Source organism: Scophthalmus maximus, chromosome 12 (genome assembly GCF_022379125.1).
Source record: "Scophthalmus maximus strain ysfricsl-2021 chromosome 12, ASM2237912v1, whole genome shotgun sequence".
Taxonomy (NCBI): domain Eukaryota; kingdom Metazoa; phylum Chordata; class Actinopteri; order Pleuronectiformes; family Scophthalmidae; genus Scophthalmus; species Scophthalmus maximus.
Window position 1 is genome coordinate 8763790 of NC_061526.1, and position 7919 is coordinate 8771708.

The window sequence follows — 7919 nt, forward strand, 5'->3', positions numbered from 1 at the left end:
ACACACACACACACACACACACACACACACACACACACACACACACACACACACACACACACACACACACACACACACACACACGACCGCCTCAAGAAGAAAGAAGGTTTAAATAAAAAGGAGCAACTTTGCTTGAGGAGACTTCCAACAGCGTTTGGCGACTTGTCTTTTCCGGTTTGGGTTTTCTGAGCACTCTACATCTGGCCTGTTTTATATTTCTGACCCTCCCCTCGCTCGCCCCGTCTCGTCCCATCAATCCCCTCTCGCTGCATCACTTCACTTTAATTTTCAACCTGCCAAATTCCTCATACGGGTCACCCCTCTCTCCCCCCCGTCCTCTCCTCCCTCCTCCTCCTCCTTTCATCTCTCTCTGATTGTGAATTCAGGGAAGCTGCAGATTCCGTTCTCGTGCTCTCTCTCTTGTTTCCCCTGCAGATGTGGAGATTGTGAAACGCAACTGTGTGAAATTAAAATGGGATCGTGACCAATCGTGGGCCGTGAACTGGCACTTTGTCCGGTGCCGTCTTGTTCTTTTTGTCTGTGCGTCCACCTAACACCTGCACCGATTGGACAGTGCCAGCTGTCAATCACGCTGTATCCACGCCCCCGATACAAACCATAATGTACAAAATGAACATCAAGATTGAACCATTAACTCCTCAGGAAAATGTTTTACCGACGTTATGAATCAAGTGAGAAGTCGTGTCGTGTTCTCATAGAGTCGCCCTCTGCTGGTCAGTACAGAGAACTCAGGCTTCAGCCTCTACGTTTAAATCCCTCGGATACGGACGCCGCCATCTTGCGTTGGTGACGTCATTTCTGAGCAGTGTAGTGATCACGAAGCGGAGCCGCCGGTTCGAGGTTCCGCCCCAAATTTGTTTGTTTTGAAATATATATTTTTTGTGATCAACATGATTCACTCTCTTCCCGTCTTTTCCGTGATCGACGTTGCGTGTGCGATCGGAGACGTCGGCCATTATTATTCCGCGGTGTCGTTGGCATTTGAGAGTCGAGCGGTAGCATCAGTCAGTCCTGATCACACACTCACACACTCACACACACACACACACACACACACACACACACACACACACACACACACACACACACACACACACACACACAGAAGAAGAAGAAGAAGAAGAAGAAGAAGAAGAAGAAGAAGAAGAAGAGATGCTGCTCATGTCCCTAACACATCGGCCCATTATCTCCGAAAGTGATTGCCGCGCTCGCTGCTCGTCACGTCGTGGACATTAAGGATTTTAAAAATGGCTTCATTTCAGGAACGCGACCCTCGTAGAAGTGAACACACACACAACAGGTTCCGCACACGTCAGCCGCTCGATGTTCACACTCATCAGTGTCGGTGTGAAGCGGAGACGACGACGACGGCGTCTTCCGGGTCGTCTGGCCCGCGGGCGCCGTGACCCGCCATCGTCACACAGGAGGGGGGAGGGGGGAGAAGGGTGCGGACGTAGGACCGTGTGTTTCTTTCCTTTGTTTCCACAGAACTTGGTGGACGGACGGGGCCAAAGGAAGAATCCACGACATGTCGGTGTGGATCCGGACAAACACTCTCTCACATTGTGAGACAGAAAGTCATCACAGATTCCACACAGTTCTGGGAGCTCATTTCAATCCCTCTGGATCTCATCCATCGGGAAGCTGATTTTCCCCGCCGGCAGGAAACGTTGCGGGTCCAATCACAAGCGATTATCTGGCAGTGGGCGGGGTTTAAACCGCCACGCGGGAGCGAAGCGACTTTTGTGAAAAAACAACCAAGATGGCCGCCGCTGACGGAAAACAAGCATTTGTCTTAAAGTACCAGATGTCGACACTGGTTCTCGCACACACACACACACACACACACACACACACACACACACACACACACACACACACACACACACACACACACACACACACACACACACACACACACACACACACACACACACACACACACACACACACACACACACACACACACACACACACACACACACACTCCGCAGAGCCCCGATGACTAAGCTGCGGAGGTCAAAGGCTGCGCAGCAGATGTCTAGACAGCGTTCTCCAGACAATTTGACATCACACCCCGTCATGATGTTATTACAGGTGTGTGTGTGTGTGTGTGTGTGTGTGTGTGTGACAGTGATGGATCTGACAGACAAATCCTCCTTGAACTCTCACTGCGCCGCCTCTTTCTTCTCGTCGGCGTCTGCGATGATGTAACACGACACGGTTCGCGTCCGCTCGCTCGCCCGGGTTCGATTCCCACCGTCACCGCCCACGAGGGCAGTTGGTACGGACAGGGAGATGTCAATTAGAAAGAACAAAACGGAGCAGCTGAACTGACAGAAGCAGCGAATCAGAACACGAGCGGCCGCTGTTCTCTTCTCCGCCGTCTGTCATCGCTCGACGCCGCGACTGACGCGGCTCGACAGTTTGAATTCGACGCGTCGGAAAAGAAATGTCTGCGGCCGTGTGACCACAGTGTGACACCGACCACGAACCATCATCAATCCAATCAGCCTTTTCTCTGTTGTTTACGCCATTGACCCGTAATTGATCTCAGTAAATTAAATTACAGTCCATAAAACATCATAAAATGGTAAAAGAAAGTCGTTGGTGTTTCCCCAAAACAACAACAAGAGGTTTTCTTTCGTCCACACGCCAAAGATATTCAGTTTACTGTCACAGAGGAGCAAAGAAAGCAGAAAATATTCACGTTTAAGAAGCTGAAATCAGAGAATTATGACTTTTTTTAAATAACAACTACCTGAACCGATTAATCGATTATTAAAACAGATGGGGATTCATTTAGTGGTCGATTACTAACTGTTACAGCTCTAGATTGAACATGTACTTTAAGGGCTTTCAACCAAGTTTTGTGTTATTCAAAATTTAAAGAATAGTTATCGGTCTCTTAGATTATTAATAACCAGCATCGGTCCTGAAAAAGCCACGTCGGTTGATTACAGAAGTCCATTATCTCCACTTGCAGGAATGAAGAACCACAAAAACCATTAAAAAGGTCCATAACAAAAAAGGGCCACTAATCAATATGAGATGAATCACACGAGCTGGTGAACTCCCTGCGACGTCACGCAGATCAGATCCTTCTGGACAAAGACTCATGGTGGTCGTGCAGCACATTTACTTGGTTGTTACTGTACTTGAGTTCATTTTTCATGTACACGACGATGTCGTTCTACTCACTGATTGATACGACTCCTAACCATCGTGTGTGTGTGTGTGTGTGTGTGTGTGTGTGTGTGTGTGTGTGTGTGTGTGTGTGTGTGTGTGTGTGTGTGTGTGTGTGTGTGTGTGTGTTTGGGTTGGTGGGTGTGGGTGTGTGTGTGTGTACGGAGCGAACAGTTCTAGTGCAGCCTCTAAATACAGCATACATCACTGTTAGTCAAGATTGCATTGAGATAGATCGGTGTGTGTGTGTGTGTGTGTGTGTGTGTGTGTGTGTGTGTGTGTGTGTGTGTGTGTGTGTGTGTGTGTGTGTGTGTGTGTGTGTGTGTGTGTGAGAGAGAGAGACGGAGTGAAGTAATCTATCGTGGCATAGGCTGCAATCATTTGCTTTTCAATTGCCTCCTGAGAGGCTCATTGTGACCGTTATTATAGAAGAGGAGGAGGAAGGATGGAGAGGAGAGGAGGAGGGGGAGGAGGAGAAGAGTAGGAGGGGGAGGAGAGGAGGAAGGATAAGGAGAGGAGGAGGGATGAGAGGAGGAGGAAGGATGGAGATGAGAAGAAGAGGAGAGGAGAGGAGGAGGAAGGATGGAGATGAGAAGGTGATGAGAAGGAGAGGAGAGGAGGAGGAAGGATGGAGATGAGAAGAAGAGGAGAGGAGAGGAGGAGGAAGGATGGAGATGAGAAGGTGATGAGAAGGAGAGGAGAGGAGGAGGAAGGATGGAGATGAGAAGAAGAGGAGAGGAGAGAGGAGAGGAGGAGGAAGGATAAAGATGAGAAGAAGAGGAGAGGAGAGGAGGAGGAAGGATGGAGATGAGAAGGTGATGAGAAGGAGAGGAGAGGAGGAGGAAGGATGGAGATGAGAAGAAGAGGAGAGGAGAGGAGGAGGAAGGATGGAGATGAGAAGGTGATGAGAAGGAGAGGAGGAGGAATGATGAGATGAGAAGAAGAGGAGAGGAGAGGAGGAGGAAGGATGGAGATGAGAAGAAGAGGAGAGGAGAGAGGAGAGGAGGAGGAAGGATGGAGATGAGAAGAAGAGGAGAGGAGAGGAGGAGGAAGGATGGAGATGAGAAGGTGATGAGAAGGAGAGGAGGAGGAATGATGAGATGAGAAGAAGAGGAGAGGAGAGGAGGAGGAAGGATGGAGATGAGAAGAAGAGGAGAGGAGAGAGGAGAGGAGGAGGAAGGATGGAGATGAGAAGAAGAGGAGAGGAGAGGAGGAGGAAGGATGGATATGAGAAGATGATGAGAAGGAGAGGAGAGGAGGAGGAAGGATGGAGATGAGAAGGAGAGGAGGAGGAGGAGAGAAATCGAACATAAGAGAAGAGAGATGTGTGTTAGGAATAGAGGAGGAGGAAGAGGAGGGGAAGAGAAGGGAGGAGAGGTGGAATCAGATCTGAAATAGAAAATCAAGCAGAGGGAGACGAGAGGAAAGAAAAGGAGGAAAGACGAGACTCGACGTCACAGAGAGAAGGACGGAGAGAAGACGAGGATGAAGAAGATGGAGGAAAAGAAAAAACACAGTGTTTCACTCTGCTGCACAAAACAATCACAGCAGGCCGACAACCTCTCTCCATCCATCTATCTATCTATCTATCTGGAAAATAACAAAAAGAGGGAGGGAGGGAGGGAGGGAGAGATCTCGCCCACTCGGGTCAGAACCGAGCAACCAAAGAGAAAAATAAAAAAAGAACTTTCTCTGTGAAGATTTCCCAAATCCCTCTCCTGTCACACACCTGTGTTCCTGTTATCATGCAATCAGCCAATCACGTGGCTGCGTTCAGTGACTTTCACTGGAAGACATCTTGTACCTGGTTTCTGATGAAAAGACGGAGAAAGGGCGTCGCTCGTGGAGCCGACGAGCGTTTGAGGAGGAACAACGCGCCGTCAACACAGTTGTACATTAAGGACTTACAGTGTGTGAGTGTGTGAGTGTGTGAGTGTGTGTGTGTGTGTGTGTGTCTACTAGAGGACGACACCACAGATGTTAAAGTGATGTTTAGCATAAGTGGCGGAAGATCGGAAATGTGAATATTCTGCAACAGCCACATGACGACGAGGGAGCGGACAAACATCCAATTATCATTAAGGCACGAGGACGAAACACAACTGTAGAACACACACACACACACACACACACACACACACACACACACACACACACACACACACACACCTGCGGTGCGACCCATCACCCTCTTTTATTCCCACTCGTGAGACGTTCAAGGGTCACAGACCATGAAAAAGACGGTCGCAGAAAAAGGCGGCGGTGATGCGTTTCCTGCTCTCGTCAGCCCGTGTTGCTGTCTTGCGACGCGGCGGCGGTGGGCTTGTTCGTCGGACCCTCAGCTAGTGGCTGGTACCTGTTCAATATAATGAATCATTTAAAATAATATGGAATCCTACTGGAAAACGTTCCAAGAACTAGTTTAGTCAAAATAGACCGATATAGACTTTCGGGGCCGATATGTGGATGGGAAACAAAGTTGTCAGGTATTCCTACGAATCACATCATCCCTCATGAAGTAGAAATGTAATTGAGGCTTGATATATTACTGTTAAACCATAAACGTTATTATGAATAACTATTCATAATATCCCACAGTAATATAGATTCCTAGCCTGACAACGCGGAGATGAACAGCAGAGCTCCCACAGAGTTGTTATAGAACTGTTGTGTTACAGTAACGACGTGTGAAACTGTAACATCGTGTGTGTGTGTGTGTGTGTGTGTGTGTGTGTGTGTGTGTGTGTGTGTGTGTGCGTGTGTTGCAGCAGCAGAAACTTCATGTTTTTGTCTGACATTTAAAAAAAAGGAGCTGCTCCTGCAGATTGAACAGGGGGAACAATGTACAACTCCTGGGTGCACACACACACACACACACACACACACAATTCTGCAGCTCCATCCATCTCTGGCTTTCCTCCTATTTTGTTTCTTCCAATCTCGTGCAGGCTCAAAAACGCACGCGCACGCGCACACACGTGCCTGCGTATATGAGGGGCCAAACACAGGAGAGAAAACTCACACGTGCACGTGCAAGCACAAAAAAACACAAAAACGCACGAACGCGCAAAGAAACTGACTGAGCCAACAGGGACCCACAAACTCTGCTGCACCTCCTCTCTCTCTCTCTCTCTCTCTCTCTCTCTCTCTCCACTCTCTCTCTCTCTCTCTCTCCACTCTCTCTCCACACACACACACACACACACACTCTATCTCTCTCTTTCTATCCAGCATTAGTCAAGAGAGTCAGGATACATGAACCACCCACCAGTTACCCAAAGCGTCTCTCTCTCCTCTCTCTCCATCTCTCTCTCCTCTCTCTCTCTCATTCTCTCTCTCTCTGCAACACAACCCGCAGCATCTACAGCAACAACATCGTCATGTTCTCTCTCTCTGTCTCACACACAAATGAAGTGTGCGGGATCAGACAAGAGGGGGGGATTCTGGGTAAAACAACACGCGCAGTCCAGTGCGTCCGGAGCGGTGCGGTGCGCGTCAAGGTGCGGGACTTGAGTCCGCACACAACAACCACCACCACAAAACAACAGTTACACAGTAACACACACACACTCACACAGTTGTGTGTGTGTGTGTGTGTGTGTGTGTGCGTGTGTGTGTGTGGGGGGGGGGGGGGGGGGGGGGGGGGGGGATTCCTCTGAGACCGAGGGTTCGAACCCCTGAGTTCAGAACCAGAAGAGAGAGACGGAACAAAGTGGATCCGGACTCTGGCTCCGGAGCCTGGTTCCTCTCAGAAATACGACTCTTAACTCACATCCCATAATAGTCCTCCTCATCATCATGACGAGGAGGATGTACATGATTCTGGAGGTTAACGTGGTGACGAGCTCACTCATCAGGTGTTGACGCGCTCCGATCCGGTGAGAGAAGAGAGACGGTCCCTGGTTCTTACCTGCTCGTTCTCCGTCTGATGGGGGAAGAAAGGCCAAAAGAAGAAGAATTCAAAAATATTTCAAAAATATATTCATATAACCGTTGTTTTTCCTCCAAATTAACGATTAGTCCCGTTCCTCCCCCCCGGGGTCTCGCGCACCTCACGTGCGGCGGTTTCTCTCCTCTCTCCTCTCTGCGTGTTTCTGTCTGTCTGTCTGCCTCCTCTTCTCTCGCGGGATTTCATCCTCCTCCTCCTCCTCCTCCTCTTCCTCCTCCTCCTCCTCTTCCTCACGCCCTTCTCTCCTCGCGGTTCCGCGGGATCAGCTCGTCCTGCGGCGCCCGGACGGAGACGCGGCGGCTCGCGGCGCGGCCGACGCCGCTCCTCCTCTTCCTCCTCCTCCTCCTCCTCTTCCTCCTCCTCCTCCTCCTCCGCGGCGGCGGCCCATCCTGACGCCGCTGCTGCGGCAACGGATAGGAGAAGAAGATGGAGATGAAGATGCTTCAGACCCGCGGAGCTACAGGTGATGGAGAAGAAGAAGAAGAAGAAGAAGAAGAGATAATCTTCAGATACAGTAAATGAATGAATGAAGGAGCGAGCGGCTGCAGGAGGAAACAGCCGCTCGCGTCTCCGCGCAGGACTCCGCTTTCTGCTCCTCCTCGTTCATGTAACACATTCTATTAGTTACTCTACTGCGTGTGCAGATTCATACTTTCTGCAGACGTCGCACACTATGATGCATAATAATAAATAATAACAATAACAATTAACTTAATTTTGTTTATTCTTTCCTTGGCACCTGTAATGCAGCTCGAAGACTAAG

At 49.5% G+C, this 7919-nt stretch overlaps 1 protein-coding gene across 2 annotated transcripts in view; it reads right to left on the reverse strand.

Annotated features, from left to right (window-relative positions):
- Positions 1-7446, reverse strand: part of trpc5a (transient receptor potential cation channel, subfamily C, member 5a) — a 74489-nt gene extending 67043 nt beyond the window's left edge. The window contains exon 1 of one of the 2 annotated variants that reach the window (XM_047336226.1): positions 7118-7446. The gene's annotated coding sequence lies outside the window, so the exon portion shown is untranslated. The remainder of the gene's footprint in view (positions 1-7117) is intronic. The other variant, XM_035605736.2, reaches the window with a different exon arrangement.
- Between the last annotated feature and the right edge of the window lie 473 nt (positions 7447-7919).